Genomic DNA, 11344 nt, shown 5'->3' on the forward strand with positions numbered 1-11344 from the left:
TAAGGCAAAGAAGGGGAAGGAGAAGGTTTCTCTTTCCGAATCCAGTTCTTCCAATGGTGGGAAGAAGGTTGACAAATCGAAAGTGTGATGCTTTCGTTGTCATGAGGTGGGCCATTATGCTGAAAATTGTCTACAGAGGAAATCCAAGAAGGGATCCGGGGAAGGATCTGAAGTTGTCACACTTGATTCATAGTTTGAGTTAGATTTCACACTCTTCGCATGCATGGTTTTATCCATGGTGGGAAGTGGTTGGTTTCTTGATAGTGGAGCTTCTTTCCACATGACCGGCGACAAGAGTATGTTCAGTACTTTGGAGGAGAAAGATCTCCAGATACTCATAGCGATGGGTAATGATGAAAAGTATAGTGTCTCAGGTGTAGGCATGGTTATTTTTTAGAGGGAGCATGGAGATCGCCTTACCCTGACCAATGTCAAGTATGTACCAGGACTAAAGAGAAACTTGGTGTCGATCGCGATGCTGCAAGACAAAGGCTATGATGTAGTCTTCAGTAAGGAAAAGGTTTTCCTTAGACACATCATCACTAGAAAAGTGAAGAAGATTGGTTCATAGGTCAAGAACTTGTATGCTCTTGAGGTTCAAGATGCATGCAAAGCCTTGAGCACCAAGGAAATTGAAGGAGACTTGGTGGTTGAGAGGGAGGGTATATTACCTCTCAACATGCAGTGCCAGAAGAAGTCGTAGACAATTGTGGAGGAGCCACGATTAGTGCAGCACCTTCAGGAGGTTGTGGAGTAGTGACAATAGGAGAAGCTGAGAGGAGATTGAGTAGAGACATCTACTCATGCATACACTTCTAGTAGGGGAAACTTTGAGCTAGGTGGGTAATGGGATCACATGCAACCATACCTCCATGTAGGAGGTGGGGAAATATACAATGATCATCCCAAGGAGGAGAGGAAGGATCCTTGAGGTACCTAGCCTCTTGGATGAGACCTTACTACGGGAGCCCCGATGTGGAGTAGCAGGAACTAACTGATTGTGTAGAGACAGATCCAGATGGAGTGACAGAGAGAGCTACAGTGCAGGGAATCCCAGGAAAACACAGAGCATGCAGGCTACATCAATGCGAGAGGCACAAGTGTGTTGCATAGTGCAGGTTAGCAAAGAGAAGGGTGCAATGGTGTGAGATGCATGGAGATGTTGCAGTAGCACAGAGGTCAGAGAGGGAGCACTTGTCAGCAGTAGGTAGAGCTTCAGCATCAGAGTATGTTCCTAGCCCAATTGAGAGGTCAGTTGGGAGCTTTTTTGTTCCAAGTGTTGCTGGAGCAACTGCACTTGGTAGATGTGTTGCATGCAAAACATTCCAGAGTTATAGGATCAGGATCAAGAGGAAGCCTTTCTTGTTGAGAGGGAGTGTTGAAAAGTGTGCAACAAGAAATGCTAAATTTAGGAAGTGCTAAGAATAGAACTGCTAAAAATAGCACTTCTAAAAATAGTAGTTTGGCCAATGAGAATTTTGGCCACCTTGGGTGAGAGGTGAAACTGCTAAAAATAGCATCTTCTAAAAATAGCATTTCAGGGTCTTCCTATTTATAGTAGTCCCTGGTCTATCTATAGGAATTAAATTTGAATTTGGTCTTACCAACAATTTGGAATATTAATTAATTAATTTTCCATGAGTTAATTAGTTAAGGAAAAGCAAACTTGGAGTCTTTGTGAGAACATGCAATTATTTCTCCACTAATTGGGGAATGTGTCTTTGATTTACTCCACTGATTGAGGAATTAAGGATGAGTTCTATAATGGGAGGATCAGCTGACTTAGTCAAGTTCAGTTAGATTAATTTAACAAGTTGTTAAATTAATGAGATATAGTTTGTTGATGCTTGCATGCATGTGAAAACTACTATTTTCAGATAACTAAGTATTCTATCATGGTAACTTATGCATGGCAGTTCAGACAGAGACCCAATTGAGATTAGATGGTGGGATAGTGTTCTGTCAGTTGCTAGGATATTTCTAGTAAGTATTCCTTCCATGCAGGGGGAACTTGAGTCCTCAAGTATTGCATAGTTGGACCTGAGGTTGACAATAGGTATGATTAGGCCAATTTACATGTGTTTTGTAATTAGACCCCAGTCAAAACTGTGCAAGGAAATAGGAGCTTGGACCTGAGGTGCAACCTTTATATACAAGGCTAGGTAGTCCATGAGCTTCATCATCAGAGTACAGAGAGCAGGATAGCTTTTGAGCTAATTATTTTTGTATGTTGTTGAGGATTTCCACTTGATTTATAATATAGTGTTGGGGTTTTATGCTGGTGCTTTCCCCAGTGATATATTCTATGTTATGTGTGATTGATTCCTTTTTATTAGTTATATGTGTTCATGCTTGATGTTTCTCATGGGAAATTTCTGCAGGTGAAATTTCTACATGATATCAATGGGCTAGCTAATTTGTAGAGAAAATTCTACATTGTCTTTTGGATGGTTCTATGACCTTCTGTGACGAATTGACCTCCTTGTAAACACGTCTTGACTATGTGTACATACTTTTTTGTGGTCCCTATTGAAAGCAAGTCGTAAGATGGGTCCAATTATGAGGTTAGAAGTCAGACTTATCATTTGAATGGTCTCTATGGACACTCTCGACTATTGATAGTCCTCGACCAAATTGGCTCCATCTACAATATTGCATGGAATCATCCTAAATCAATTTTGTTTTAAATTTGAAAATTATTTATTTAAATTACAATTTTAGACAATGGATTCTAAAATAATAAGTTTATGTATGTATTTTAAATAGGTTTTTATCAATTTATATTTAAAGTACAACTTTGTAGTATATTTAACTTTTGGTTTATAATACATTTTATATGAAGATATTTTTTACTTTGTTTGTTGAGCATGCTCTTCTTTGAATTTTTTGTTCTTTGTTTTTTGTTTTTTGGGTCTTAATTATTTTTAATTGTGGCGAGTGACTAAATTGTTAATTTTTATTGGTTTTATTTAAAATTGTGGATGGTTGTAAAATGAATTAAAGTTTCAGTGAATGTTTTGATTACTTTGACTAACCTTTTTAAAAGTAGGAGGGACATTGTTTAAAGTGATGTGAATGTGAATTTAAATTTCATTTCAATTTTAATTTAATTTTATTCATATTTTCTATAAATTAAGTATTTTTAATATTAAGTAATTAATTAAATTTAAAACTAATTAAATTTATGATAATTTTCATATATATATATATATATATATATATATATATTGAAATTTCAATAATGTTGTATTCTTTTAATTGTTTACATAATTGTAAAATGCTTTATTATCAATTTTTTTTTTTTTAATAAATACACTGTTAAGTTATTATATTACGTTGTTTTATATTTTCTTATTTTAAATTCCATGGATGTTAAAATTTCTTATTCAGCTAGTATTCTTGAACATCATTGTCATGTTGTATCATTTATATTTGATTTAAGGAAATGTAAATAAAGATGAAAATTGCAATAATTGTATAGTTAATAAATACATTGTCTTGTATTGTCTGCTTGGGGTAGCTTAAGTGGCAATGGCCGTGGAATGAAGTCTCATCGAACTGGAAATCTTGTGTTTGAATCTTGTGCTACCTGTCCCCCATAACGAGGTTAATAATTAACATGTAAAACTCGAAAATCAGAGAGTCCTACCAAACTTACAAAAAAAATACATTGTCTCGTATTATATATATATATATATATATATATATATATATATATATAAACTTATATGTTATTATTTTTATTATTATTTAGTGATGTACAGTTAGAAACATGTTATTATTTTTATTAGTGGTTTTTGTGAATCATGATGCATTGCTTGATATTCAATTAACAGATGTTATTGGAAAAAAATTATAAAGATTGATTTGAGCAAAAAAAATATAGAGTCATGGATACAAATTGCTAATATAAATTATTCTATCTAGATGTTTTATGTAAATAAATCATGCATTGGTTTACTGCCTTGATAATGTTTATGATGGACCTTTGAAATATATGTTCTTAGGATTCGATAAAGTAATTACCATATTAGCTGAGAAATATTTGACTTTGCATGTGCTTTTTATTTTATAGGTATGGGGTTATAATGATTAGGATGTTCTAGACATTTGTACAATTTTGAATTTTCCTTAAGTTTTAAAGTGATGAATACTTTTATCTAGATAAGGCAATATCCAAAACTTGACAGATTTTTTATAAATTTTAAATGAACTTTATTGTTGTGCATTAATTTGGGATTAAATTGCATGCTATTTATGACTAGATTGTAAGATAAAATCTTAAAGAATTTTTGAATAATATTAATGTTTTATGTAGCACTTATGTGCTTTTTTTTTTCCAAGACAAGTAGATAGCAATAAAAAAACAAATGGGATCTAGAAGGCATTAAATAACATTACAACCTTTATTATTTGAAATTGTGGTGTTTAATAGTATTTAATGTCTAAACACTTTAAAACAATTATAAGGGTTTTCAAATACTTTTCGATACTTATATTTTACTTTTTTGGCCAATTGACATTTGGTACTATTTGAAGTACAATGTATAATATGCTTACAATTGAATAAATTTGAGTAATAAAATTAGTTTTTAGAACACATGTTCTTGGTATTATTTATTGTAATTCATACTAACATGCCTTTAAAGAGTAGTATTATTTACATTGTAGAATCATTATTTGACTTGATGATATACTGGATTTAGGTGATGTTTGCTAGTTTGGGTGGAATCTATTATAGAACAGTGCCATGCAATTGTCAATGATTTTGAGTCATGGAATGTGTAGTTGTGGTCGTTGCAACAAATTACAAAAGGGGAGGAGACTGATAATTAGAAATTGCATCTGCAAATAAGTGAGATAAGAGGAAAAATAATGAGCGGTTTGAATGCAATTTTTGTGGTAGGTGGATTAGTTGCAGTTTTACTTGGTGCAAATGTTTATGTTGTTGCATGCAATATCTTTGTTCAAATACATAGAACTGTGAATGACTATCAAAGGCCAACATGCAACAATTTTTTTTGTGTGATTTAAATGTTAAATTTGTTGATTCACTATGTCTCAAGTGAGAAAGAATTTTCAGAGGTTGTAATGCTAACATTAGGAGATATTACATGTAGACCTAAATCTCATAGTAATTTTTGTTGTGTATGTCTATCTGGAATCTATTTTCCAAGATGAGTGGCTATGGAAGCTTAAATTATTGCATTTCTAGACAATTTTGGTGCAATATGTTTTTCTCAAATTGAAAGATTTACTAAAGTACATATGAACTTTAATGTAGTTATAGAACTATGATTAATATTGAGTGACGGTTTTGATTTGTAATTACACTAGTCATGTTTGGCTAGAATGTTATTTGTTATTTATGGCATAGTATATAATGATTTCATTTTCTAGTAAACAATATGATACGAACTTAGCCGTCCCACCTTGGTTTGCAATTTAATGTATTTATAGTGCTATGATTACAATTATGGAATGATTTTATGTTTTTGCTTTCTTTAGTCACGTGTCACTAGAATGTTCTTTATTTCTTATGACATAATAGTTAATGATTTCAATCGCTAGTAAGCAATATGATACAGAATCACATTACCCATTTTTGGTCATTGTTAGTTGCATAAAATAGATTAAGAACACACACACACACACATATATTCTCTAGTAGCATTGAATGCACTGTTAATTAGTCTTTGTATGTAGCTTACATAAATTCATGGCTACGATGATTTTAATATTGTTGTACCTTTCATACATTATTGGTGACTCTCATGTAATCTTATTCTAAGTATGTCAATATCTTAATGATCAGTGTGTGATGAAAAATGCATTTGAACCATGTATAGGTTATACATGAAAACAAATTATATAAAACTGATGTAATTAATTTTATTGTCTCATAAATCATAGAGAGACAATTAAGATAAAATAATTTTAAAATCATACGTATAACAAAAAACTAGATTTTTTATCGTAAAAAAATTATTGCATACATATTTGTAAAAAAAGCAACAATGTGTGGTGTGTTTTATTGATCAAAACACTTACAATTTTTCTTTGGTGCTTCTTTCTACATAGAAATATCAATTATTAGTTTTTCTAGTTTTCAGTTTTTCCATTAACTCCATGCATTGTTTTTTGTCTACCAATTATGCCTAGGTTTTGTTCTTGCATATGCACACACTAGCTATGGGACTTTTTCCAACTGCTATGATGTGGATATGTCAAAAAACTACGATGTTCATGTGTTGGCCATAGGTATGCTCAAACAATTGGAGCTATATCCATTTGCACCAAGTCTTAAAAAACAAATATTACATTATGCTAGGAAGCTAAATACTTTACATTTTATTTCATAGCATAATGTCTTTATAATGCAGCAATAGGTTAGTAACTTAGACATGGTTCAATTGATAGTTTTATTGTAATAAGAATTGGAATATGTTTATTATTTCAATAGGCTTACGAATATGATAGTTGTTTTAAGTAGTTTTATGCTTATTATCTTAAATTAGAGTTGTTTACTATAGAAAACTATATTGTAATTTGTTTTTGAAGCTCATAATTGGATTCTATTTGATTTATACATTTTGAAATTAATTTACAGTAATTTTCAAATATTTGTTACGAAATTTTGGAAATGAAATATTGTTTTTTGAAATTAAATATTGTGTTTTGAAATTTGTTAAGATGATAATAATTCTTCCGCTGCTATTATTTTAAATTGCATAAATTTCTTTAGTTTTAAATTATGTTTCAATTGCAAAAAAAATGCAATCTTCAAGGTTCCTTATGGAAATTTCATCTACTCTTGTGTCACAATGCTAGGTACTCATTTTCAGAGCATTGTGAAACAAAAAAATAGGGAGAGAATATTATCACACAGACAATATAGAGTAGATAATATATGAGGTTTTAAACATTTCCTAGTATCATATGTGTTGATTGGACATTCAATGCAATCCATTCTCTTAATGTTATAAATCATTGTCACATTTGGACAATTTTTCAATTTGTCTCAATATACTTTATGGCAATGAAAAATAGTTTTGCATTGAAAGGATCAAAATTGCAACAAATTGGTCACAAGTTATCATGGTTCAATCTACATATATCAGAGAATTTATTTTATTATACCGATGAGCGTTTATTAGACACATTTATTGTTGTTCTTCACTTTTGCTATAGTTCAGTTGAAATACGACATGGAATTGTAAACCAATTTCGACATTGCCTATCTCATGGACATGATGATGCTTTGCATTCATTTCATATAGAATTTACTCCTTAATACCTTCAAGATCTTCATCATGTTAATGCTGTTGAAATGCACTAGAAAGGATTGTCTACACCTTCTTCTATTGTCCTTGAACTACAATTAGCTTATGGGGGATGCATTTTGTATCAAATGGTTCTCCAAGTGGTTGTCAGTTCCAGTTAATGTTTGGCTATTTACAAATGGCCAAGCATATCTATGGCTCAACTCAAATATTCATGGCTATCAATATAATATTTTTCTACATAATCAAAATCTCGCATGTGGACACCCTGATTGGGATGCGGGTCGACAGTTGGGACAACGTGGTCATAATGATCGGTCCCTATGAAATAAGTATTTCCGCCCCCCACATGCTCAAGGAAATGGGTGCAATGACCCTTGGGATGAGTGCATGCAACGGTGGTAGGAAAGGTGGCAAGATAGGAGGTGAGGTGGGAAATAAAGGAACACAAGGTAGGCATGCGAGCATTGTTAGAGTGTATGCCTGTGGCAAAAGGTGGTGTTGCAGTGGACTGGGAAAGAGATAGACCTTGCGATTCCAAGCTCGGAGATGGCCTGTAATTTAAATTGGGTATGTTTTCTGGCCTTATTTTTCCACTGTAATGATGTCATGGTTGGGGTTTTGTTGGTGTAAGAGGGGGGTAGATTGGAAGATTTCCTGGGGGTAGAGAACTTCTAGTGGCAATGGGGAAGGCAATTGGTAGCAATTGCATGGTTCTGTGTCTATATCCTTTGCTAGTTGGGTATTGCCTATAGCTAATGGGGGGATAACATCATGTTTCTTGGTTTGGAAATATCGGGCCCATTAAACTGCACTTGGTGTGAGGCTGATAGTAGTAGGAATATGGGTGAGGGAAATGATATGGAAGATGGGGAAAGGGGGGAGCAGCTAATAATTTGATTGGGAGGAAAACCTTATAACTACAGCCAAATAAAGTGCTCGGTTAACCCGAATTCCTCTTGGGACTATGGAAAAGCCAGAGACCCTCATTGCAAAGCTAAATGGGAGCAAGTGAGAGGAAAAACTATTATCTCCTAGGTAGTGGGGGCAAGTGTCCCAATTTCGTCCTGGCATATAGTAAGCAGGAGGAGGGGAATGATCAATTGGTTTATGTAAGGGAAGGCTTATCTAAATGTGAACGAAAGTGGATGAGTATGGAAAATGGGAGTGACAACGAATAGATGGAACCAACCCCTTTGTAGGGTTTGGTCAGTGGAACACCCCAGCTCCGAGGTTGAGAGAGAAAGGGGAGAGGAGAAGCATGGTGTGGCTCATTGGATTGTCACAAAAATATAGGAAAGGTACCAAACTGTAGTGAATTGTTTTGAATTAACAACCTGTTGTTGTCACCAGGGCTCAGGAAATCTGGACATGGCTCGACCTAAGAGAGGACGAGGACGAGGAAGGTGAGGCTCGATACCTAGGAAAGATAAGGAGCCAAGCACATCAGAGCCCTACAGATCAGCAAGTCAGTAGAACACCTTATCAATGAAGTGACAGAGGCTTACAATTAGGGGACAGATGAAGGAATCTGGAAACTGTTAGAAGAGTGTGAGGAGGAAATAAAACAAGGGAATGAGACAGAGGAAGACATGGAAAACTGGAGTATTTTAGTTCCAAACTCGCAGAACACCAAAGGTAAAATTACGTAGTTCAAACAAACTCTATACCTCTATTGGTTGATGAAGAGTTTATTTGGAAAAGCAATGGAACAAATTTATGTTGGAATGGCAGTGACATTCAAAGGTTTGTCTAGTTATAAGAAATATTTGCAGAAAAATCTATTCCAGCTTCATAAAAAATACATTAGGCTGAATAGAATTGATCGCCACATCCCTTGCATACTAGAATTGAATGAGATGCCCGGGGCATCAACCAAGGATCCGACACCGATAGAATCTGCCTTGGAGGAGCAGAAGGGATAGTCATTTACCCATGCTTGCTTTTTTTTATGCCAATAAATTTCAATTTTTGTTATGAAAATATAAGTTTAGATAGATATTTAGTGTATGTACATGAAACACAGACATATCTAGCTTGTGTAGAGAGATTAAGACTTTATTGTTTTTGGATGGCTTATAATGTGGATAGGTCGGTAATAGACTTGGTTTCCCTTAGGGGAAAGTTGATGACACCTAGCCAATCTGTGCGGTGTAAATTTGTCTCTGTTTAATAGAAAATGTAACAGACCTGCCAAGCTTAACAAAAAAAAAATTCTGCATGTGGACATTTTGAACCACTGTTGCTACATCACATAGTATATAGTGTACTGTCAAGAAATATAACGATTGGCCCATGCTTTTACCAATACCAATTCTCACATGGATAATTTGACATATTATCAATTGAGAAAATCTTATTTTAACAAGGTTTCATGATATATCAACAAAATTTCAATGACTATCATGGCTCTTGTTTGAGTCTATTTGCACACTTGCACCATGGTTTGATATTTCTATTAACAAAAAAATAATTTCACAAAAGTTTTACAATTTTTTCATTTGAAATGATGATAGAGCTATCAATTTCTTACAACAACACTTGTGTGCTAAAAACATTAAACAAGAGCAATGTATCAATGATTGGAAAGCTTATATTCTAAATTTATCAATGCCATATGCATATGGACATATGAAAGGAAAAGGTTTTGCAATACAATGAATATATGAACTCCTTGATGTTACCTTATATATCTGGAATATAGAAACAAAATATATTTCCTTGAGATTTTATTGATCAAAAGCCTGATCCAAATTCATGTACGTTATGCATGTACCAATATCTATAATGCATGCACATTTCCATGCAATTATGGAAATTCATAATGTTGAAAATATTAGTGATATTGACAATTGACCACAAATGCTCCAAGGAATCTTAGAAAGAGATAACTGCAAGTTGACCTCAAGTGTGCCTTGGCAAATAATCTAGGTTTACTAGATGTTCTACTCAACTAAAGCATTTGACAATTGACAACATAGTAACAAAAACAAAACAAAAAATTATATTATCAAAGGATTTCATATCATCAAATGAGTACAATAATCATTTTTCAATGGAAACACAAAATTACAAAGAAGTCTCTACTTATATTTCTAGTCCCTATAGTAAGTGGTACACTCACTTACATCAATTGAAATATGCAATACGAGCACAAGGTGCTAGAATAAAAACAAGCACAAAAGAATCATGTAAAATTAGATAAAGCAATTGAGGCATATTTGTAATCAATCTAAGACACACCTACATATGCATGTTGCATTTGTGATAGATCGTCCTTTGCAAAGGACACACAATCTATTAACAAAGAAATATTATATACTATTTGCTATCTAATGCTTTCTTCAGAGTTAAAATCCATTAAACTCAATCAATATGTATGCAAATATTGTAACAATGAAATACTCAATGAAAAATTCCCTACATTAGCATCCCCTCTTTATATTCGATGAAATGAAAAATTGACGTTCATTACACAATTGACATATTTGGAAGAGAAGTTAGTGGTACTAAGGATGGATTTTGCACAAATAAGACAAGTTGGCTACAAAAGATCAAAAATTGGACTAACAGGAACAATCATAAATGTTCCTTCTAGTCGACTTCGAATTCAGAGAGCATTTCCTAGAGACATTAATGACAATATGACAGTGGGAATTATGCTAAAAGAAAATTGGGCTACAAGAATGCCTATTTGTCTGGAAATATTCGACCCAAGAAAGTAATGTGTGCATTTCATGAATTTTGCAACATATATCTATACAAGAGCAAACAAATAGTAATAAACTATGAATGGAAAAAACATTTTGATCAAAGTAAACAAGATGATGAGAAAGATAGTCCAGAAATGAAGGAACTAGACTCACCAATTGCATTTAATGATCTAGAGCAAGAAACTAAAACAATTGTACATGGTTATTCAAAGGCCCACCTTATCCATGATCTTGATACAAGAATAATACAGATTGCAGCTTTTGAAGAGTTTAGTCCCATAGGAATTTTTCAAGACAAATTCTCTGAAGAATTGAATTTTTTGACATTATTCTTTAGATCAAGTCACC

Source organism: Pinus tabuliformis, chromosome 5_1 (genome assembly GCF_031772625.1).
Source record: "Pinus tabuliformis cultivar Carrire ecotype Pingquan chromosome 5_1, CPIR1, whole genome shotgun sequence".
In the NCBI taxonomy this organism is placed as follows: domain Eukaryota; kingdom Viridiplantae; phylum Streptophyta; class Pinopsida; order Pinales; family Pinaceae; genus Pinus; species Pinus tabuliformis.